Source organism: Macrosteles quadrilineatus, unplaced genomic scaffold (assembly GCF_028750875.1).
Source record: "Macrosteles quadrilineatus isolate MER2022 unplaced genomic scaffold, UCM_ALF_1.0 Scaffold_2__2_contigs__length_208266976, whole genome shotgun sequence".
Classification (NCBI taxonomy): domain Eukaryota; kingdom Metazoa; phylum Arthropoda; class Insecta; order Hemiptera; family Cicadellidae; genus Macrosteles; species Macrosteles quadrilineatus.
In genome coordinates, this window is record NW_026542595.1 from 73,034,215 (window position 1) to 73,059,372 (window position 25,158).

General features: G+C 35.9%; 1 protein-coding gene across 1 annotated transcript in view; it reads left to right on the forward strand.

The window, feature by feature from the left end:
* The first annotated feature begins 2,151 nt into the window (after positions 1-2,151).
* The window catches only part of LOC128985577 (alpha-N-acetylgalactosaminidase), a 53,583-nt gene continuing 30,576 nt past the window's right edge, over positions 2,152-25,158 (forward strand). Inside the window, exon 1 of the mRNA XM_054405190.1 lies at positions 2,152-2,285. The gene's annotated coding sequence lies outside the window, so the exon portion shown is untranslated. The remainder of the gene's footprint in view (positions 2,286-25,158) is intronic.

Sequence of the window (25,158 nt, forward strand, 5' to 3'; positions counted from 1 at the left end):
CGATCTTTGAGATGTTTATTTAGAATCTTGATGTTAAGACATGTCTGAACTTTCTTTGGGTATGAATGGGTTATGACACTTTTTCGCTGACGGTATCGAATTATTCTAAGAAGAACATGTTAAAATGCACACTGCTCACACAACATGTTGGACACATCTACGGTGAACTGAAAGGGAATCAAGGTCATACGGTGAATTATGCGTGAAAGTCATTTCAGATTAGGGATTAGATTTAGGTTTATCTTACTTGAGGAGAATTTCCATCTTTTAGTCCAGTTTCCATTCTTAAATGCTAAAAGGAAACTGTCCAGTGATTTCCCTATCATGAGCTAAGGTAGTTTTATATTCTTCACAATACCATAAGTTAAATACAAATTTTCCTTTCAAACCAGGAAACTGTCTGGTTTGACAGTAGTATTTGTAAGAGTGCGGGACATCTTGGAAGCCGAGGTTCGAATTGCACTATTCGCTAATGTACCATTATTTGATCGTTCAAAGCCAACCTTAGGTCTTATCAAGAGAACATGAAAAGAAAAGATACTTAGATGAAACTAAATTTCTCTGTACTAGAAATCTTACTCTGCCGAAATCCCTTTGTTGCCATAGATTGTAATACAACCAAAATTAGAACGCTATGATATTTTCATAAACACTAATAACCAATTATGAACTACAAAATTCTCTATCGAAACAAAGAAGAATCTTGTGGGGTGTAGGCGATCTCACGAATACTAGAAAAGAAAAGACCCGGTATGGATCATAAACATAAACAAATGATGTTTTTTGCCCGAAAATGAACAAAACCATATGTCAATTAATGCTTTTAGTTTAGGGGTTTTGTTTACTTTCGGGCCAAAAACGTCATTTGTTGTTTATGATCCATACCGGGGCGATCTTAATAATCTTAGGTAAAAATCCAACGAAACATTAATGGCTATTTGGTTGATGATACTGCCTTGATTTGAGGGTACAGAGTTCCTTCAAGTTTTGACTCCATCTATAATACAAGGAATGGACTGTAACTTGAGGGCCTATATTAGATTTTTCAGTTAGAAAGCTAGAATGGTAAGATATTCACAATTCCTCTAAACATCTATCCCCGTACACACAAACATCTACACTCGCATTTTACCGTTTTGGACCATAGTTTTATGGTAGCATGCTCACTTTATGCCCATGTATTGGACCATAGTTTCATAGATGCATGTTCACTTTGTGACCCCAACACTTTGTCCCCACACACACCCACACATTCTACTGTATTGGGCCATAGTTTCATAGATGCATGTTCACTTTGTGACCCCAACACTTTGTCCCCACACACACCCACACATTCTACTGTATTGGGCCATAGTTTCATAGATGCATGTTCACTTTGTGACCCCAACACTTTGTCCCCACACACCCACACATTCTACTATATTGGGCCATAGTTTTATAGCTGCATGTTCACTTTGTGACCCCAACACTTTGTCCCCACACACCCACACATTCTACTATATTGGGCCGTAGTTTTATAGCTGCATGTTTACTTTGTGACCCCAACACTTTGTCCCCACACATCCACACATTCTACTGTATTGGACCATAGATTCATAGCTGCATGTTCACTTTGTGAACCCAACACTTTGTCCCCACACACACCCACACATTCTACTGTATTGGACCATAGTTTTATGGTAGCATGTTCACTTAAAGCCCCATCACTTTGATCCCACACACCAACACATTCTACTGTTTTGGAACGTAGTTCTATAGCTGCATGTTTACTTTGTGACCCCAACACTTTGTCCCCACACATCCACACATTCTACTGTATTGGACCATAGATTCATAGCTGCATGTTCACTTTGTGAACCCAACACTTTGTCCACACACACACCCACACATTCTACTGTATTGGACCATAGTTTCATGGTTGCATGTTTACTTTGTGACCCCAACACTTTCTCCCCACACACACACACCCACACATTCTACTGTATTTGACCATAGTTTTATAGCTGCATGTTCACTTTGTGACCCCAACACTTTGTCCCCACACACCTACACATTGTACTGTATTGGACCATAGTTTAATAGCTGCATGTTCACTTTGACCCCAACACTTTGTCCCCACACACCCACACCTCCACCGACCCTTGGCAGATCTGTAGCAGTGACGCAAGCTGCTACGGTGGTGAAAGTGATCACTCGCTCAGTCACTTCGCGACTCTTGCTCCGCCAACATGTCCAAGTGACCGGTCTGTGAAACCATTTCAGTGTTTTGTGATTAACTCTCCCAGGTAAGCAAAACACTTTTTTTCAGTTGGATTAAAAATTAATTGTAGATAATTTTTTTGAACGTTCTATTTCAATTTCTTACAAATTTTGATATTTTTGGTTGAATTTTGTGCATTTTATAGTTTTATTTTTTTCTGTATTATTTTTTCCCAGAATTTTAATCTTTAGTTTTGTTAATATTCATTTTGCTTGATTTCTTCTTGTTTTCTGTTTCTTGGCCAGTCATTAAAACAATAAGTCATTTGTTCGTTTATTTTATAGTCTCTCTAGCTTCTTTTGACTGTAAATTCAAATTGATCACTTATATTCCCCATAATTTACCAATAATCGTAATATAGGTTTTGTTTATTACTTTGCAATATGATTGGTGACGCTTATCTGAGTTACTAATTCAGAATTTTAAATCACCTTTAAATCACTGACCAATACGATATTACATATTCCTTATGTTGACCTATTGTCGTTATATTGGTAAAAAAAGCTTTTAAAATGTGTATATGCTACATGGAGTACGTTGCGCAGTTCTAAGCTACTCCCATTTATTAAAATGATTAATTACATTTACTTTGTTTAAAAAACTTCTCACTATACTGTTTTACAAATAAATCGTCTCATCTGAATGGAAATATATTTATTTAATTAATCTCACTTCTACTCAAAGATAAAAAGATAAGCCGAAAAAAGAAATAGTCAACGATAATTTGTAAAAATCACAATAAAAATTAAGATTAACGAAACGTTATACTGTATGTGTTTTTACCAATATTATAAGATGTTGGAGGATAGAATGGATGTTAAAATAGATACAACAATAGCCACGTGGTCTCAGCCTTCAACTGACCCAAAACAAAAACAACAACAAAAGAAAAACATTCAAAACAAAATATCACCTTCACTACAAAATTTTATATCAACGTCTGATAATTTTTAAGGAACCACAATGTATTACATATATCCTGAGATTTTAAGAATTTTTGATCGTGAACATCGCTCTTTTAGAGTAGTGTACATATTTATAAGCCATAATACATAAAATCATCAACAACGACATCTGACTCATAATAATGGTAGATAGGTATTCAAGAAAATGCTAATAAAAAACTATCGACATTTCATCCATAAAATTATGGTACAGAGTTCACTAATGGAGTACGGGTAAACAAATAATATCAAACCAAAAATAAATGTGTCATAAAAAAGAATTTATCTGGATCTAGTCGTTATAGTACTTGCTATCACACGTGAAGGCTGCTAATTCGTCTTTGAGTGGCGTCCAAACTGGAGCCAGATGCCATATGATGGTTCCTCAAAACTTCAATGTTATATAGTGACAAGGTTAGGATTTGGGTAATTTCCTTGTAAGAAACGGAAAAACCCAACTATGCTACAACACGGAAAATAAACCTAATTGTTTTGATGAATCACAATGATGGCGTTTACAGATATTATTTAACCACTTGTAGTCAAGTTTTGTGACTTTATAAGTTGCATCGATTAACATGGATAAAATAACTCAAAACAAAGCAATCACTTTACCGACATACTCAGGTTGGTGGCAAGGCACCTCACACAGGTGGCTGGATACACAATCGCTGCCAAGTGGAACAGATTGATCATAATATGCCTCCATTGTTGCTCAAGATCTAGACCACGACCTTTCGAGTACCCTGCATTTTTACCTGGATAAATTGTGATCAATTTCAGTTTAAAAAATAACTATTTTAATTCAGTGGATATAATTATGATTTATACATTTTTATCATTTATGCATGCAAATTTATGGTCGTCCGGGTTCCTATCACTAATGGTGTACACGATAACATTGTGCCCGGTGTTTTGGAGGCTACATTATGTTGTAGGGCTTCACACTCGAAAAAGAATATGTTTCACAGGTGAGAAAAAAAATGATTCTACAAAACACATTTTTCATCCATTCCATTCATCCAGAATGAGTTTTATTTCCTTACTTTTCAAACTATGAAATATTGTTTTAAGTTTATATGCTAACCAACAAAGGTTTGTAGCCAACCAATGGTGAAAAAAATTGGATACGTCTTTGTAGTCATAATAAGGTACCAGGTAAAATAAAATACTAATTACAGCACTGTCATTATAAATAATTAGACTGACTAAAAAAATATGTACTGTACATTTTAAAGCCGTTTTCATAAACAACAATGAATCCACATTAGTGGTGATTATTCCTCTTAAAGTGTTTACAAATGCACTTTAAGAAATAAACAATCCTTTATTGTAACAATATTTCATGACAAATTACTTGAACATCAATAAAGAAAGCAATTATATTCAGTTGGCGCCATTATCAAAAGGTCACTTCCGTTTTAGTTGAAGTTAATGTCTTAGTTAAACCTCTCGTGTACGCCATCTTTCAAAACAATAATTCAATAGCTATAATTGAATATTTTACATCAATAGCTGTGCTAGAAGCACACTATGACACAGTAAAGAATTACTGCGTTATTGTGGTTTCTTAATTAATTTAGCTACGTACGTGACAATAAATTTAGAAGTGTCTAAGTTCCTTGTAATATTTACGATTTATACACCTGAAAAACTTTCAGCTACAACAAATCTGCTTTTACAAATAAGAAGTTAAAAGGTGTCAGAGCAGTCAGAGTCTGTCCCTTTAACTTACAACTCTGAAACAGCTGATAATTTAAACGGCAACGGATCATGTAAACATTCTGGAAATAAAAAATAACTATTCAGTAACAACAAATTTAACAATGGTACCTATAAAGTACCTATTGACTATTGGATACTGAAGTTGTATTGATAGTCAAAGCTATAACACTGCGAATTTGTATAAGACCTTTACCTGGGCATATACAATGAATATATGACATTGACAGAAGAATATAAGAAATTTTCAAATTAACACAACATGTCCAATTTTCAAATAGCTCTAGAGCCTAAACGGTTCATCGGAGATTAACACTTAAGGGGTACATATTGTAGCATGTTGTGTGTACTTTAGTTTTAATAATATATACTATTTACAAAAAGTTGATATTTTAGAAGTTATAAGCCAAAAACTACAAAAAATCAAATTTTCCTCACATTATTCTAATTTTTGTCATTGTTGCGTCAGGAATTATTGTGAGCAAACCTCAGATTCGGATTTGGCACCCCAAAAAACATGCAAAATGTGAAAATCAAAACTACCCCACAACTTTCCCGCTAGGGGTACATTTAAATACAAATTTACTGGATTATAACTGAAATTGTAAAAATTAAAGTGGACAGAAAAACACGTTTCTAGTGGCACTGGTTAAAACTAACAAAGAAATCAACTGCTGGACCATCTGAAGACGATTTTATTGTTACTTTCGCCATCCAAAAACTGTTAGATTTGTCATCCTTATGGAAGGATGAAAAACCTACTAAGGGAGTATATTTAATCCATGACTAAAATAAAGAGGAATAGTAGTTAAAATCCTCCTCTTCAGTAGAACTCTAGCTTGCGCCGAAGATAGATTGCTTTCAATGTATCCAACACGTCAGCCAGTATTTTCTCTAGTTCCAAAAAAATCACTACTCAATCATCAACCAAAGGCTACTTCGACTCCATGGAGACCTACCTCCTTCTACTAAAATAATATTTGTTCCTACCTCAGTACATCGTCCCTCCCTTGCACAGCAATTTTACTGACCAATAGCGACAAAATTTATCACCTACTCAAGATACAGGAGCTCCTGGTATTATATGATCAATATCATGATTGTACGACGTTCATTTCCACCGTTAATCAATTGCTTTACTATCACCTGACTTTTATCACCTCTTGGGTTAGATTTAAAAGAACGCTGAATCTAGTACGACAGGTTTACATTTACGACAATCAGCTTAGCTCTTTCGAAACAGTTTTACTATCAACTCTATGAGGATAGTGATTCTAAGCGATTCATGGTTATTACCGACTTTCTCTCAGCTAAATCATAACTATGAACATTGGAGAATGAAGAGCTAGATGAAAAGCGTATTCTTTGTTTTTAAATTAGTTGAATAGTTTTGGTTTGAGTTTACAGTGGAATTGTTTTGTATTTCGAATCTCTGATCGAAAAATACTTACGAAGTTTCGGGTCTGGACTAAAATATTGGTAATAACAAACCACTTAAAATTTAAAACACCATTAAGGTTAATTTTGTAGTTACAGTTGAAAAGCTATTATCTGTACTCACATTTTCTTAGCAAAGAAATAATAACTGACCTCCGTTTATGACAACGATTATTTTTTTCTGTTTACCAATGTAAGTTTAAGATTTGTGTTTAAATGCGTTTTAATGGTCAAAATGTTAAGTAAATATGTACATTTGTGTTTTAAAGTTTTCTTTGTGGTAAAACTCTTCATAGTTCCAAATCTATTTTTATAGTTACTTTTTTAAGATTCTTATTAATGCAATCCAATTGAATAAAAATACTTTCGAACTGATTTCATTGCGTTTTGATTTCACTACTACTGTAGATAGCCCAGTAGCAGAAACCCTCATCTAATGGGAAGTTGTCTAGTTTGTACATCTTGGAGGCGAAGACAACTTTTTGTTGTAGAGAACGCTCACTAAGATTCCTTTCTAGGTTTTCACTCCAATTAGTTTTTCGAACATGAACTACCATATTTAATTATGTAATTTATTATCAAAACTCTTTCAACATTACGTTACTAAACTTAATGTTGCCTTTTATACTGATGCAAAATCCCCGGTTTTAAATTTTAATAAAGACCACGACAAATGTTTTCAGTACCTTTTATATTCTTAGAATGTAACTCAACACCAGAACCAGTGGTGTAATATGTGTGAATGACGTAACGTTGGCCAGCCTGCTTATGATTATGGCCCAGGGCTACCAACATGTGTGTTATGGTTACGTCAAAAGTCTTTCTAATATTCTAGGAATATTCTTTAGACCAATGACATACACGTTTGTTTTAATTTAAATCAAACCACTGAACTGTATTAACATTTTGATCTTGAAAATGTTTAAATGCATTTGCTACACAATGAAAATTGTAGCACAAATACCTCATTACTTTTTAATTAATTTTAAGAGTGAATATTTTTATTTTTCGAAGTGTTTAATTGTGATTTAAAACTTATATTTTACGTTTTTCAGTTATTGTCTCAGAATTACTGTTTGCTGTGATTTTACTAAGGTTAACTTCCTTTTTTATTGACAAAATGGCTGTTGAACTATTTCTTGAGTCATCTATGATTTATTTATGTTTAGGAACCTAAGGCTGGTTAGAGAACCAATGGTCTATCGAGTAAACTCTATTTCATATCTATATTGAACTCCATGGAAACCCGTACAACAATTAATAAACTAATATCTTAATGGCTCATGTTGGTTTCAAGGACAAGGTTTTCCGGTTCAAGAAGTGCACGAGACGGAGGAAGTGTTTCTACTTATCACCATGTGATTATTGAGATAGCCTCTTTTATCCTTGAGAATAATAACTGACCGAATCTACCTGTTTATTAGCATCAAACGACCATTTAAACTGTTCAACAGGGCATTCATTATACTATTGCAGTGTTACGATGACCACTAGGATGATATCACGGAAAACAATGAGAAGTTGGGGGTTCCCTAAAAAAAGGCTCGGGGGAAATCTATTGTGATAGTCTGTTTCATGACTATAATATAATAATCACTAATAATAAATAATATGATTAATTAGAATAATAACAACACTTTTTCTTAATTTACCTTTTTATTGGTCTAAGAGCATAATTGATGACTACAGAATTAAGTACAAATCATTTCAGTACTATTTTAGTGATTGAAAATTCTCCTACTCTACGTATTTCTAAAACGTACGTTTGCAGGAAAAATAATGTACGGTGGGTTGAATTCACTTCCAAAAAAAAACTTAAATTAAGTATTTTATAATAAATGCTGTGACTAGCTTTTGACCAAGCAGTCATCTACAGTAGTTACATTTTAGTATTCACCTATATTACAGTAGTTTTTATAGTTCTTGGATAAAAGCACAAGCTAGGTTGTAATATATTTTGATTCATTATGTGTAAGATAAGGAGACATTTCACAATAGTATTTGTGTTAGTAGAGTCAGTATTCGGCGCCAGTGAGGTGTAGGACGAAAACAGTGGGCTGCAGTTGAAGGTCTATAATGTAACATTGTCTACCTTTGCAAGAGTAAAAGGTTAGCCGTCAAAGTCCTTAAAAGTGATGGACAAGTTTTATTTGAATTAATTTTTTGTGGGTATCCATCTTCCTCGTAAGGAGTAGGCCATTTATCAAGGAGTGTGCTTTAAAATGTAAACACTGATGTACGTGAAAAACAAGAGGAGTTTCGATGTCTGAATCAATTAATTTAGCAAAGGTGAGTGTTGGTGTTAGGTGTGGGACGTTACTTTACTGTACATGAGTGGTTAGTTGCACAAGTAACACCTATAACCTATAAACCTAAGTAACTTGACTGATGATTCATATACAATGACGTTACAGTCATTGGCTGCAAGCCAGGGAAGTGATCAATGTTGACATTATTTATTGTACCGATTATGAAACTAGTTGACATGGATCTAAACAATCAGTTATTAAAACAAAAATATTAGAGATCTTAAAATTCCAGGAGGGGACAAAAGCAGTTTATCTTTCTTTGTGTATTTCCACGACATTGTGGGATTTTGACGTTTTTACAAGAGTACAGTCCAAGCCCTGATCTTGCCACTATTTAGCCACAGTTTTTGATATTGCAGAACAAAATCGCCAATTTGTGGGCAACGTTAAACGGCATTTTGGTTTAAATCATCTGGAATCGTATCTTGTAGATTTTCTCTACTCCCTAATGAAATGCCTGTGATAGTAAATTATTTTGATTATGGTCTTGAATAAAGCAAGACAAAGAACGTTTCAACATGAACATAACGTTTATCTGCTTCAGTTTTACAAAACGCATAGTTGAATAATGTTTGCCAGAGAACTGTGTTGTATGACTAATCTATGTTGGAGCCACAACTTAAAGCGCAGTAGGTGCTACAAGTCAGGTCCAGGACAGTCTGTAGGCAGTAGGTGAAGGTAGGGCAGTTCAGTCCCAGGACAGACTGGCTCAAGTCCCAGTAATCGTATCGAGGACGTTTGTCAGGTTTAGTGCAGGGAAAGTTTCAACTTTGGCTAATGATAATCGTTCAAAGTTTTATGACCATTCGTCCCATTTATAGTGTCTTGGTCGTAAAATTGTACCTGCGAATACCACGTATCTTTCTGTAATAAACTCATAACTTGGATGAAGGTTGACCACGAATAAACTGAACGTTGTAATATATAGCTACAACTTAGTCCATCACTTAGTTTTAGTTTTAAAGATGTAAAGGGACCTGAAAAATCAATTAAACGCGTACCTTAAGCTCTCTTCAACTGATGTGTTAATGGTGGTTGGTCGAAAATTGTCATGTCTGATTTTTTGTTATTGTTCAATTGCACTAAAAATTAGAGATACTAATATATATAAGGAAAAAAATATTTTGAATATTAAACGAGATATGGAGCTTGAAAGTAGTAAATTTTTCTTCTTTGGTACCAATTCACAGGGAGAATGGGTAATGCGATTCTCACCAAAATTGGCATTCAGGTGTGGAAAAATAAGATGATAATCACTAGCTATTTAAAATTTAAAATTTTTAATATCAATCCATCAGAGTAAAATTTTCCTACTTTGAATTTTGAAAAATTTACTATTTTCAAGCTCCATATGTCGCTTAATTTTCAAAATAGAAAATTGTGGCGTTAGGCGTCAACTAGGCCACATCTGTGTTGCCTTTATTTATCATGAAACAGCTGTTGCTTGTTTTTGTTAAAATGTTTATACTTTACTTTATACTTTTTACTTTCTTATGAAATGGCGACCATACTATGTAGGTATTTTAAGCCAAGTATGAATGGAGATGAGTGTAGGATGAGTGGCGCGATCTTGTAGTCTTGTTAGTGACTAAGGCCGACATTCCTTAGACACAGCTGTTAATTAATAGCCCAAACAGCTAATGGCAACTAAGGGACCTACAGTTTATAGTGGAATCCGAACCACATTTTTTCCTTGGTATATACGAATTGGTCTAATTATCAGGATAGTACTGCTGATAGTAGTAGTACTCACTAGTGCGGACGTTAATCCACACCAGGGAGTATCCCATCCACAGTGCATGCCTATAAATATCCACAATCCGTGACCTCCAAGTAGCTGGATTACAGGACGACGCCACCCGTCCCAGTTTTGACTATGTTATAATTCAACACATTTCTTCATTGGTTTACAAATAAAACTGTATCAAATATTCGTTCATATAATGGTGATATTATTTCATACAGATTACACACCCTATATATTGGTGACCCCGAATAACGACAACAAGAAGCACGACATTCATACACCAATATTACCAATGTCGCTAGAAGAAATCGAAGCTCAATTGGCGAATCTACGGGAGCAACAAAATGGACTTTCCACCAACGTTCAGCAACGCAACGACCCTGGTAATGTATCAGTGAATCGAGTTGCAGTAAAGCTTCCACCATTCTGGGCCGATCGACCTAGTCTATGGTTCGCTCAGGTAGATTCCTAGTTTGCCATCTCAGGCATCACAAATGATGACACTCGGTTTCACTACGTCGTTTCTCAGCTTGAAACACGTTACGCAGTGGAAGTAGAGGACATAATCACAAATCCGCCTGCAACAAATCGTTACGCGGTACTTCGTTCGAAGCTAATTGAAAGGCTTTCTAATAGTGAAGAAGAATGTGTTCGCCAGTTGATAAGTGACGAAGATATCGCAGATCGCAAGCCATCGCAGTTTTTACGCCACCTACGTACTCTGCTCGGTCCAGCCCAACTACAGGACAACATCCTTCGAGCACTCTGGCTACGTCGTCTCCCTGTTAACATTCAAGCGATTCTCACAGCTCAAAATGATCTTCCACTTGATAAACTTGCTGATATAGCGCATAAAGCGGGCTCGTACTCGTGAGCGATGCCAACGTTGCAAGGTAACACGACATGTTCATGCTCCTCTAGGAACATTTTCTTTACCATCATCATGCTTTGAGCACATCCATGTTGACATAATTGGGCTTTTACCACCAGCAGGACCATACAAATACTGTCTTACAGTCATAGACCGTTAGTGTTACGTCATCTCGCCCTCGTACCCGCACCCAGGCCAACGACTTGGAAGCGTAAATCCATGTGCTGGCCCGAGGAGCGGCCCACCAAAAGAAAAACAAACATAGTGAGAACCATGGATGGAGGTTCAAGAACAACGCACCATTTGAGAGAAACGAGCTGTAATTGACTATTAAAAAAAAAAACAACAACAAAACATCAACAATAATACATGAAACTCTCAAATAAACTTTAAATAAATTTAGCTACCAATCTGGCCTACTAACTTACAATAATTTCTTTTAATCATTCAAAATATACTAATTTATAGATAAGACTTTACCAGACTAGCTTTACTTTTCAAAAATTCCTTTTAACAAACTCATTTGATCTGGTAACTATAACATTTTTAGGGGCCCCAAAAGTGAATACTGTAGAAAGGTTGTAAAGATTTAATGATTAAGTTTATTTGAGAGTTTCATGTATTATTGTTGATGTTTTGTTGTTGTTTTTTTTAAATAGTCAATTACAGCTCGTTTCTCTCAAATGGTGCGTTGTTCTTGAACCTCCATCCATGGTTCTCACTTTGTTTGTTTTTTGTTTTTTTTTTTTGGTGGGCCGCTCCTCGGGCCTGCACATGGATTCACGCTTCCAAGTCGTTAGCCTGGGTGCGGGTACGAGGGCACGGTTCAGATGGTAGCAGAGCGTGGTTACGATCCACGGACCTCTGGGTTATGGGCCCAGAACGTGGTTGAACTGTTTGAAGAGCACTTTAACTTCTTCATTACTAAGATATTTTGGGTTCTCTAGAAACGAATCATTATTAGCTTCAACTCTTGAAACTAAATATAGAGTAAAAGTTAAGAGTGGAATCAAAGCCAACTTCATTCTGTGTACCTAGGGTGTACTTATACAATGTCAAAAACACTTCCCTGTAAAAAGTTTACTGAAGGTATATTCAACAAATCTTTAAACCAACACAGAATCAGTCGCATTAAACATAAATTATTATTTAAATTTTGTAACTAAATCCTAAATCACAGTAACATAACACACATTGCCGATCAAAAGATCAACAAGTCAACACAGAACACAATAAGGAAGAAGACACACAGAGAGAGACGAGACAGAAAGGAAAGGACTGGACGAGGACGACTGAACGAACCGAATGATCGGCAATGTGTGTTATGTTACTGTGATTTAGGATTTAGTTACAAAATTTAAATAATAATTTATGTTTAATGCGACTGATTCTGTGTTGGTTTAAAGATTTGTTGAATATACCTTCAGTAAACTTTTTACAGGGAAGTGTTTTTGACATTGTATAAGTATCTGTTTTCCTTGTTAGGTTAGATCGAAGTGATACGCCTAATTTGTTGGTAGGTCCTAGGCTAGGTACACAGAATGAAGTTGGCTTTGATTCCACTCTTAACTTTTACTTTATATTTAGTTTCAAGAGTTGAAGCTCATAATGATTCGTTTCTAGAGAACCCAAAATATCTTAGTAATGAAGAAGTTAAAGTGATCTTCAAACAGTTCAAATCCGCATGTACCAAGGCGAGCTTTTTGAAAAGAGGATCATCAGGAGATTTGCTTTCATGACAACACCCGTCACCTTGACCTTTCCTGGTGTCATCAAAGGGGTAGCTGGCCACAACTGCACCACCATGCAAGTTTCCAGAGAGTACAAAGGTATTGTTCATGATCCATTTCATCATAAAGTTTCAGGTTGTCGATTGTTATCATCTGAGTTTGTGTCAAACTGGTCTGGAAAATCTCGGTTCAGATCAACACCATTAGCATTATTCCTGCCTCTGTATGTACCTAGCGAGTCACATAAGCCTTCCACAAACAGTTCAAATCCAAATACCCTACTCTGAGTGACTATTTTAGTATTGGGAAGTCAGTGCAAGGAAGGGACTTATGGGTTATAAGAATCACTAGTGATGTAGATAAAAAGTCTTCCCTCAAACCCATGTTCAAATACGTAGCAAAAATGCATGGTGATGAATCGATTGGAAGAGAAGTCCTAATTTATTTAGCCCAATATTTATTAGAGAATTATATCTCTGACCCTAGAGTCAGAATGTTACTCGATACTGTGGATATATATCTCCTTCCATCCCTCAATCCAGATGGATTTGCATCGTCTGTGGAAGGCTTATGTGACTCGCTAGGTACATACAGAGGCAGGAATAATGCTAATGGTGTTGATCTGAACCGAGACTTTCCAGACCAGTTTGACACAAACTCAGATGATAACAATCGACAACCTGAAACTTTATGATGAAATGGATCATGAACAATACCTTTGTACTCTCTGGAAACTTGCATGGTGGTACAGTTATGGCCAGCTACCCCTTTGATGACACCAGGAAAGGTCAAAGTGACGGGTGTTGTCATGAAAGCAAATCTCCTGATGATCCTCTTTTCAAAAAGCTCGCCTTGGTATATGCGGATTTGAACTGTTTGAAGAGCACTCTAACTTCTTCATTACTAAGATATTTTGGGTTCTCTAGAAACGAATCATTATTAGCTTCAACTCTTGAAACTAAATATAGAGTAAAAGTTAAGAGTGGAATCAAAGCCAACTTCATTCTGTGTACCTAGCCTAGGACCTACCAACAAATTAGGCGTATCACTTCGATCTAACCTAACAAGGAAAACAGATACTTATACAATGTCAAAAACACTTCCCTGTAAAAAGTTTACTGAAGGTATATTCAACAAATCTTTAAACCAACACAGAATCAGTCGCATTAAACATAAATTATTATTTAAATTTTGTAACTAAATCCTAAATCACAGTAACATAACACACATTGTCATTCGGTTTGTTCAGTCGTCCTCGTCCAGTCCTTTCCTTTCTGTTTCGTCTCTCTCTCTTTGTCTTCTTCCTTACTGTGTTCTGTGTTGACTTGTTGATCCTTTGATCGGCAATGTGTGTTATGTTACTGTGATTTAGGATTTAGTTACAAAAATTAAATAATAATTTATGTTTAATGCGACTGATTCTGTATTGGTTTAAAGATTTGTTGAATATACCTTCAGTAAACTTTTACAGGGAAGTGTTTTTGACATTGTATAAGTATCTGTTTTCCTTGTTAGGTTAGATCGAAGTGATACGCCTAATTTGTTGGTAGGTCCTAGGCTAGGTACACAGAATGAAGTTGGCTTTGATTCCACTCTTAACTTTTACTCTATATTTAGTTTCAAGAGTTGAAGCTAATAATGATTCGTTTCTAGAGAACCCAAAATATCTTAGTAATGAAGAAGTTAAAGTGCTCTTCAAACAGTTCACAGAGCGTGGTTACACTAGGTGGCCTGAGGTTCATCATTTAAAGGGGACTACTGCAGAAGAAGTCGCTGAAGGTCTAGTCTCGTGCTGGTTTTCTCGTTATGGTGCTCCTCCAAGAATAACTACTGATCAAGGCCGCCAATTCGAATCATCCCTCTTCAAGTCCCTCGGAAGAACTTTCGGCTCTGAAAGAATCAGGACTTGCAGTTACCATCCCTGTGCAAATGGATTGGTGGAGAGATTCCATCGTCATCTCAAAGCTTCACTGATGTGTCATCACGATTCATCCTGGCTGGAAGCTCTTCCGATTGTCCTCTTAGGTATAAGAAGTGCGTACCGCGAGGATCTTCAAGCATCAACGGCAGAAATCGTTTTCGGACAACAGTTAAGACTTCCAGGAGAATGGTTTATCTCCCTGTTGACGGACCCAGGCATGAAGATCCTTCTGATTATGTTGTACGACTCCGTCAACACATGTCTTCAATCAAACCTGTCCAAGCTTCACGCCACGTCATACCCAAAACTTTTATATTTCAGGCTCTTAGAAAGTGCACCGATGTTTTCCTAACAGACGACTCTGTGAAACGTGCTCTACAGCCTCCCTACAGCGGACCATATCCTGTAGTTTCTCGTGATGAAAAATCCTTAGTAATATCACAGAATGGCAAACAAGTGCGAGTGAGCTTAGACAGGGTGAAGCCTGCATATGTGTTACCCGAAAAGTGTAATCATCCAACAATCAAAGAGCCTCAAGATATACAACCTTCAAACACATCCCTCAACCCTCCAAACCCGGCATCATTCAGAAGCTATACAACTCGGTATGGACGAAATGTTAAGCTCAAGCTTCCTGGACTTCCAGTCTCTGCGGGGGGCTGATGTGGCGTCAACTTAGCCACATCTGTGATGCCTTTAGTCTATACTTTATTTTAATATTTATCATGAAACAGCTGTTGCTTGTTTTTGTTAAAATGTTTAGTTTTGACTATGTTATAATTCAACAAACTTCTTCATTGGTTTACAAATAAAACTGTATCAAATATTCGTTCATATAGTGGTGATATTATTTCATACAGATTACACACCCTATAAAATTTTGTCTTATATATTTGTATCTCTGATTTTTATTACAATTGAACAATAACAAAAAATAACACATCAATTTTTGACCAAACACACTTAAAGAAGCAAAATCCATATATGAGTATGTTTATCGATTGTCATATTTAAAGATATTAGTTTTGTTACTAAAGTTTCGATCCTATGAGAATTATTTAAGTGATTTGTTTCTAAAATGTCTTTTAAAAATATATCACTATAAAGCGTATTTATAACTAAATGCAATCCATTACTTAAAATTGTACGTTGGAAAACATTCCACAACAAACATGTTTGTTTGGACATCTCTCTCTGTTTCGCTGATGTAAACATCGATTTATCGCAGCTAATTGTTGTTTGTTATCAAAGATTCTAGTGATTACGAATACACTGACTTAAAACTGTCAATAGTAATTTTCACTCATTGAAATTATGCCTTACACTATGTGTGTTATAATTTTGTACAGTGATTAATGTATATGCTTACCCTTGCAAAGGGGTTTTGTTTAATTTTAGTATGACATTTAATTGAGTTTTTTGCATTCCATATTAATCTAAACAAACTATTAGGCAGTTGTAATGTGCGCCAAACCGAAACACATAATATTACAATAAAAAGTGGATAGTGTACTATTCCTAAATTGTATAATCTCAAGTACTCAAAACTAAATTACAAACATGCATAATTTCAAGTGGCGCATTCGAATTCCTAACTTAGCTGTATGTTGTTACTAGATATTGTTCCAAAAAACTGTCAAAAGGTGTCCATTTCAAGAAAAATTCCTATTGGTGGAGTCTGGATTAAATAAGGTTTAAATTATATTCTATAACTGCCTAAAACCCAAAAATATGAATGATACGTCTGGTTAACAGTAATGTATTAACAGACAAAGGGAAAACATGCTTTGAGAACCGTTTGAAAACCATTCCTAGATAACCTTTATAAAATATATTTTTACTAGTACTGTAGTAGTGACCATTGATAGAAATAGACTTTCTAATAGCATTATCAAGTTGTAGTGATGATGCAAATTGGTGGTTTTTTTGTGTAGCAAAGTTTTAACCAAGCCAATCTGAAAGGGCATATTTAATACTTTAGAAACTTTTTTATCACATAAACCAACACAAAAACACAATAATCTAAGGGAACAGAATTTCAGACTGGAATCAGAATGTGAAAAGTTCATTCAACTATAGTTTAATTGAATAAATAATAGCTACAGATTATTTATTCACCTCTTGGATAGGATGGCTACTTCAGTATTTACACAAATTAAATACTACTATGTCTTAATTCAATTTGTCTATCTACTGTATTATTTGTACATAACAAAATAAAATCTTTGGTGACTCGGTGGCTCAGTCGGCAGCGTCACATACTTCGGCCCCAAGGCAGTGATGTCGTGGGTTCGACTCCTGGTCACTGCCAATACTTTACACCCTTGTACAATACCGGCTTATTCCTTGCTTTCCTGGATAGGTTCCATGCACAGATCGGTAGTCTATGTAGAAGGACAAATAATATAAGGTTAAAATAGTCCGCAGAATTCTTTTTTATTTAAAAATTTGGATCCCAATTTGACTCAAAGGTTAAACTTCCCGGAATACCCCAGCCTAGAGACGCCCTTGTGTTGGCATATCTTCAGGCTGAGTTCACCTCATTAGCACAGTTTACATTCAGCTCAGCGACTCAGCGCGCTTCGCTCGCTCCACAAACGGAAGTGGAAGGTGACTTTCTCCAGTCACCACAGTTGGCCGTGTCGCGGTTCGATGCTGGCGATGTTCGGTGATCTGCATTCCGATAGCCGAGTTACGTAAGTGTTACTGTGATGGTCTGGATATCCGCGGAGTCTTGCCCAAGTGGGACACTCCTCACTCCTTGATACCTGCCACACTTGGATGGGTTCGGTGTCGTGGTAGAAATTGATTGCTTCATCCAATGATTGATAGGTTTGTCTTTGAATATACATGACAGTTATTTATTTTCATAAAACTTTGTACGGTATGGACATGAATTAGGTTCATTTCGCACTCAATGCTAATAACATGCTGTTTATTGATTTGCATGTTGAACAGTTTCCAAATGTATTGCAAATATGCAATATGCAAATATGCAAATATGCAAATATGTATTCCAAATACCTAGATCATTCCTCAATTCCACTAACAAGAACGCTTTCTATCTAGCACACGTTTTATACCGTAACCTTCCATCAGACATTATCGAGGCGGAGGGTGGCAGTGTTGCTGTGTACAAACGCAGGATTGGCGAGTGGCTCGCGCGTATCGGGTGGGCGGCTGCAGAGGCGCTGATACAGTCAGCTTACACAGCATAATTATTTTCCATTACATGAAAAAGATGTTTTCGCCACGGCTGATGCAGAATTCAACCATGTTTTTGTTACCGTTTTTCAGTAACTTCTATTTTATTATTATCCATCTTATTATTTCCATTTTATTATTTTTTTTAATGTATTACTATAGACTCTGTATTTGTTTAAATCAAATTAGGGTTTTTCCTTTCTAATATTCAATTTATAAAGGTGTTTGTCTTTTTAATTTCTAGTAGATGTAGGTCGAACAAATGTTAAATACTTTGTATATTGCCTAACAATGGTTTACAAGACGTCTTTCCCCCGATCACAGATCAACAGTCTATCCGGGGGAATAATTCCATGTAATATATTGTTTTATTATTGTACCATTTAATTTTTGGAATAAAAGTATTTTGATTTGATTTTGATTTTGATTGTCTTATTAATCTTCAAATATTATTTTAGTTTCTTCATTTTATGTACCTACATTGAGTTAATAAATTTCTAAACCACATGCCTTATATCCTCCCTTGTCGAATATTATGATTTTCCCACAGTTGCATTAAAACATGCAATCAGATGATTTGAAACCAAAAAGCTAACTCCATTAACACAGAAAATTCGGTAAGTTTTGTCTTTGATGTAGATGGATTATTGTTTAAATCTCCATATTATTGGTGTTTGAAATTTAAATCATTCACACCCTTGAAGTGCATATTTGAGCATTTAAAATGTTTTATTAACTATTTTTAATTTTAACGTTACACTTTTAATTTTTAAATGACCAATATTTATCTTTTTCAAATCAATGCTAACTTAGATCTTCCTCCATAAAAGGGAAATTACTATTTTGTACACGAGTCTTTTGAATATAAAATACTAGTTTTCAAGCGGGTTAAAAATATGATTTATGAACTTGTTGGTACAGTAGAGCACACTCAAAGGACCTAGCTTAAAAAATCAAACATATAGGCTATATGTACTTCCTTAAGCTATAGCTTCCAAAGCTAGCCACTAGACCAAAGTTGGTTATGACCAAACATTTTACCATAACGAAACTTTTCTGTCCAGAGATCTAAAACATTAACTCAGTAACAAAACTATTCACAGGTCATTGACCTCACACTTCAGTCAATATACAAGTGTTCATTAGGCAAGCCAATACACCACACAGAGTAACATCGCCCTTGACAATGTCCGGCTCTCTCGTTGTTGGGAGATTTGTTACTCTGTGCCTGTCAGCTGGTGGAAGATGACAAACTTTACTCTGTGCCTGTCAGCTGGTGGAAGATGACAAACTTCCCGCGTCAATCACTGTTTCGCGCCATCACGTTTCTTTATGTCACGTGACTTTTGGCGGGAAAGTGATTAGAAACGTCACGAGTTTCTTTGTGTGGTCACTTCCGCGATGTAAATCACTTGTAGGGCAGAGTAGAGGTGTATTATTGGAGTTGTAAGATTAATGGTTTGTAGGTGTGAAGTGAAACTGTATTTCATAGTTTTGTGAAACGTCTACTAACTCTCTAATAGTGATCTGTAGCCATTTTAGGTCACTAATAAAATAATTATGACAGATCCTAAGTAAATTGTCAGTAGTCCTAAGCCTTTCAATAATATAATTTTGGAATGTCTTTTCATAGACCATAATAACTTTATCAAACTTCACCCTAATAGGAATTAGGATATATGAAGGGGATATTAGTAAGTTCTATAGTACAGAGATCTGAAGTGAGACTCTTAATCAAGAACTAAAAACTATTAAATATCCATGATTTTAACTTGTATTATAAAACGCTTTATCAAAGATTAAACAGAGTGAATATACCACACTGTAAACAGAGCATTGTAAACGTAGACGTTGTGGATTCATTTTTGTTGACATGTAAAATCTATATTTACTTCTTCAAACTCCGCCCTAGACTTCGCCTCGATTCATTGGACATCCACCGAGCAAAACCATGAATGTTAAGGACTTTAATATGCCTAGGAGTTGGCTGAATTCATGATCTTACTGTATTTAAGATTCCAGCCCACTGTAATCTGAAACAATCTGATATGCATACCACATCCCAGGTACAGAAACTACTTCTATTGTATACATATTTTTACATATTTTTTATCTTTGAAGACCATAAATTAAAACTTATAGCAATATACCGCTACAGACAATACAATATTCTAGACAATATTCAATTTAAAAGTAGTAAACCGTGAAAGTACTGTGGCTAAGATGCCCTTTTATGAATAGCCTTCGATCCATTCTCCAACTTCAACGCCGCTAGTGAAACTACAATCACCATAAACCCAAATTGGACAGAAATCGTTTACGATTGAGTTTCACCATGTTGTGCGATCACGACGGTTTGTCGCGGGAAGATGACGCTTTCTGATTTATCATAGTTGACAGAGTGTAAATAGAACTTTCGCCGGTATTCAGGGAGAGTGTTTGTAGCATAATTAAATGTCGTGGGAGACTGGGCTGATTAGATGCGATCGTGGTGAAGATCTCAGACAGCAGACAGCGGATGATGAGAGCTGTGTAGAGAGCGAGAGTGATGTGGATAAACCACGACTGTTTGAACCTGTTTAACAGTGAATTCAATTTTCTGTTGATACTTACTCTTTAATTCTTTATAAAATGATACAAATATTAGAGCTACATACAGAGAAATGTATCAATGTCGTATTTAATGTATGTAGTAATTTTGGTTTAGAATTATCGCAATATTGAAGTAACTATGGTATGTATAATTGGTAAAATTACTTTGTAACTTGTCGCGTAGTTTATTTTTTTACTTACTCTGGAAGCGAATTTTGAAAGCGTCAATACCATTTAGGTACCGTGTCAAACCATTACAACTTTTTAGACTTTCCTCAAAGTACTCAATGTTCTTACTTCAAAACCGCCTGTGTTTGCTGAAAGTACCCGTCTCGCATTAAAAAGTTCCCCCAATGCAGATTAATTTTGCTCCAGGATATTTCGTTCATGACCAACGTTACACAAAAACCTGACTTTGGACATTTTCGGTCAAATAAAACGTGCACTTTTTGGTTGTTTTTTTATATATAATCATCCAATATTCAACCTCATTTCCCGATTTACTAAGGCCAAGTATGGAATCTAGAACAACTAGAACATGAAATTCCTATCCCAATAACAAATTAAAAACAGTTAAGCTTTAGATCTGAATGCTTTGATGGGAAGCATCACTATTGCTGATGTTTCACGCTCCTACCAGATGATTTCTCAAGCTGATTCACGAGCTGCGAGTACTTATTATGCTAATGCGAGGAAGGCAAGTGATGACCTCAGACAGTCTCGTGGCTGTAGAGGTCAAGGTCGGTCAGGAGTCAGGACATCTCCGGGATCTCCAGGAGTTGATCGTGAGGAAAGGTCAAACATGCGGATTGAGGAGGTGAGACTAGTTACATTGTAATCGTACTTCATACTACAACTATACTTGATTTACAAGCTTTGAACTTAATCATGTAAAGAGATATGGATCGGTATATGGGTGGTAATAATGACCGCCTATCAATCAGAAGGGCTCCCTTTTGATGGGATGAAACTGGTCCTACACTGTCCTTGGGCATTGGGTTTCAATAAATGATAATAACTAAAGAAACAGTTCATCTTAATCAGTAACGACTTTACATAGCCCCTCAGTCATGTTCCATTCGTTTTTGTGTTACATTTTTCCTTACTTGCATCCCAAGGGGATATAACGTTATAATGGTTTGAACATGTAGCCTATTAAGAAGTTGTAACATTTTGTTACCATAACAATTATTGGAAATTCCAGTTACCTAACTATAAAGTATTGACATCTATGTAGCGATAGTTTAAAACATCGATTTATAGCTTAATTATTGGTGTTTATGCTCTTGAATATTGTTTTTAGATTACTGCAGTACATAATTTAACTTAAATGATTAAAAATACGCAGTAGATCTATAAACTATTTGATAACTTCTCGTGATATTTAATTCTGTACTCCTATTTCTGGCCATTTTAAAAATAAGTACACTGATTTTATAGTGGTAAATTATCCTTCTTTATCTGATACTGAATAAAATTACAGATTTGTCTTAACAGAGTTGTAAAAAAAAAAAACACACACATAACCTTAGGATCAGGGTCTTCCCAACACCAACCAAACTCCGGTTTGGCAACGGGAGATTCCTGTTTGCGAATAAATTGATCGTGTTAAATACCAAGGTCGTGTGAGAACATTTAAGGTTCAGAGGAGTGATCTTTACAGGTCATTATTCTTTGATGCTTGATGGTTGAGAGGGAAAGAGGTTAGACCATAAAACATGTTGATAGCCCTGGGCGTCCTTGTACGGTCTTCCATGCTCCATGTAAGATGTAGATCTGGAGGAAATAAACTCAAAAAAATAAAGAGAAATAAATAGCAACGATAAACTTTAGCTTAGCTGTTAATATTTTAAAACATTACTAGATTTTGATGACTTAAAATCAAGCCCTAACTAGGTCACTTGAAATTTGTGTAACATTTTAGGAACAAGCCATATGAATTTCACTTACATAAGTTTTTCACAAGTCCATCCACAGTGTATATGATGTTCGCAACCACGTCACATCACTTCGTAGGATGAAACTGTCACAAAAACCTGTACCATGTCTTATAGCCGTGTAGGAGCCAAGACTCATTCATTCCACTTACATAAGGACGGCTCATTGTGCTCAGCTTTTGAAAGCGGCAAGGAGTGCAACCGCTAATGTATTGTGTGTAAAACCAACAAACAGACTCACACACTCTTGCCAAATCTTGAACACAACACTGTGTATAGAGAGAGAGAGAGGCGTCAGCTGCTAGGTGTGTGATGATTACCCTAATTGTGGCAACATAGATTGGGCTATCAATGAATCAGCTGTTTCAAGATGGCTATACTTTCCTTCCGGTGTCATCACTTCCTATCCGACACACTGTGTCAGTAATGTTTCCTGGAGAAACGGTATCGAGGACGTCCACAAGGTAGCGTTCGTGGCCTATTGCTGTAATTTAAATTTTTGCATGTTCGCTTTTGTGATTTAAAGTTAAAATATAAAACTGTTGCAAATTTCTATAAATGTGCATATAAATGTAGCCGAGTGGCTAGCCTTCAAATCTAAAGGTAGGTGCTGTATAATACCGAGTGAGATCAATTTTTGACGGAGATTCAATTTTTTTAAATTGGAATATAAATACCTAATTGATGCTATTTCACAAAAGGTTGACCTTAGATGGTAACAAGACCACTGACCAGGGTTAGGCCGTTCCCATACAAAAAACTTGGGAAAGAGTGAATGGTGTTGGAAAACAAAAACCAAACAACCTATGGAATAGCAGGAAATACTTCATGTAATCTCAATCAAGGAAATGGAAATCTTGAAAACATTTTCCCACTGCGCTTACGTTTTTCCAAAACACTTTTACGATGATACGACTTATGCAAACAGCAGCACTGTAGTGTCACAAAGTAGCTCAGCAACTACTCATTTGAAATAGTTCCAAGAAGAATTCAATCCAAGAATGTATCTACGACTTTGGCCTTTTCAAATCAGACTTGTAAATCAACCTGATGCCAAATCACTTGTGGCATTAAATAATTCAACAATGAAACTGCCAATCCTTGGCCGAGGGTTGCGAGGCGGTGTTGAAGGCTGGCAGGTCTGGACCTTGAGACACTGTAGCAGTTACAAAACTCCTAACATTAGCAATGTCACACTAGACTGCTCAAGCGAGCGAGAAATTCAGCACATGTCACTCTCTCGAGTGCTGAGCCCCCAGCAAGAGCACAGGAGCAGAGTGCCGCGACGTTCGTGTTGCTAATTATAATGGAAGAGCTAAGTGAGCGTAACTGCTAAGTTGGTTGGATTTAATTAGAAAACGAATACAAACACTCATTTGTAAAATTTACAGAGATCTACAAAACGTTAAATCTGTTATATGTAGCTGTTAAAATACAATAAAAAACGACAGAGATTGACTTGTCACTGTTCATCGCCATTATAACTTAAATATATATGCTTCTTAACAAGTGATTTACTACTTGCATAATCCACATAATATAATTAAGAATGAGCACTTCTGGTCTTTTGGTTGGAACATCAATCCTTGACCCCCGGGTTCAAATACCACATATTATAGTTTAGGTAGTACACATATTATAGTTATTTAGGTAGTTATATTGCCGTGGCCCAGGTTTTAGGAACAAAGTTAGCCCGTAAGCTCAACATTACATCTCCATGTTAAATTTGTATCCGGTTTTTCTCAACCAAAATCGTCGTAGTTGATGTGAGCCACCGACAGATTGTGTTGATCTAAATGACTGATTTCTGTCGAATACAAAATCTTTTTTACCGATTCAAACTAATGGAATGACTTATTGTGAGCTATAGCAACTGTTATGACCCATCAACCTGGCCAGCAACAAACAATACGGTAGAAAATAGAGTTTTAGTCACTAGCGCATTCTGTGACTGGCTCACTCAACTACGTTCTTTTTTAACAAAAAGTTGGCTACAGCTGGTCCATATAGATGGGATGCCTACTTCAGTTTTCAATATAAATGGCTCAACTAACGGAACAAAATATATACCTAGAGGTCAGGACGATTCCGTTTACAATCTTCCGCCACGAAAACCCATTAGATGACTGAACAAGGTTTTATTCTTTACTATCAATGCTGGTTCCTAGAATAGGTTTAATAGTTAACTTAGGTTTAAATTATCGATTTCGTTTATCTTTTGCAATATAACTCGTAGTAACACAACCATTGACCTGAGAGACATGGCACTTGAAAGGTTGCTGGTCCAATTCTGAGAAAAGCCAGCAGATTTTTGTTGTATCGAAACTGGACCTGGACGTCCTTAATTTTAAATGGCCCTGGTCAAACAATCGGCTAGTCTTAGTAACAACGGTTCACAGATAATATAAAATCTTGCATTCATAGTCTCAATTGCGCATAATAGTATACATCACAATGGATTTTAGAGGAGGTACATTAGTTCTC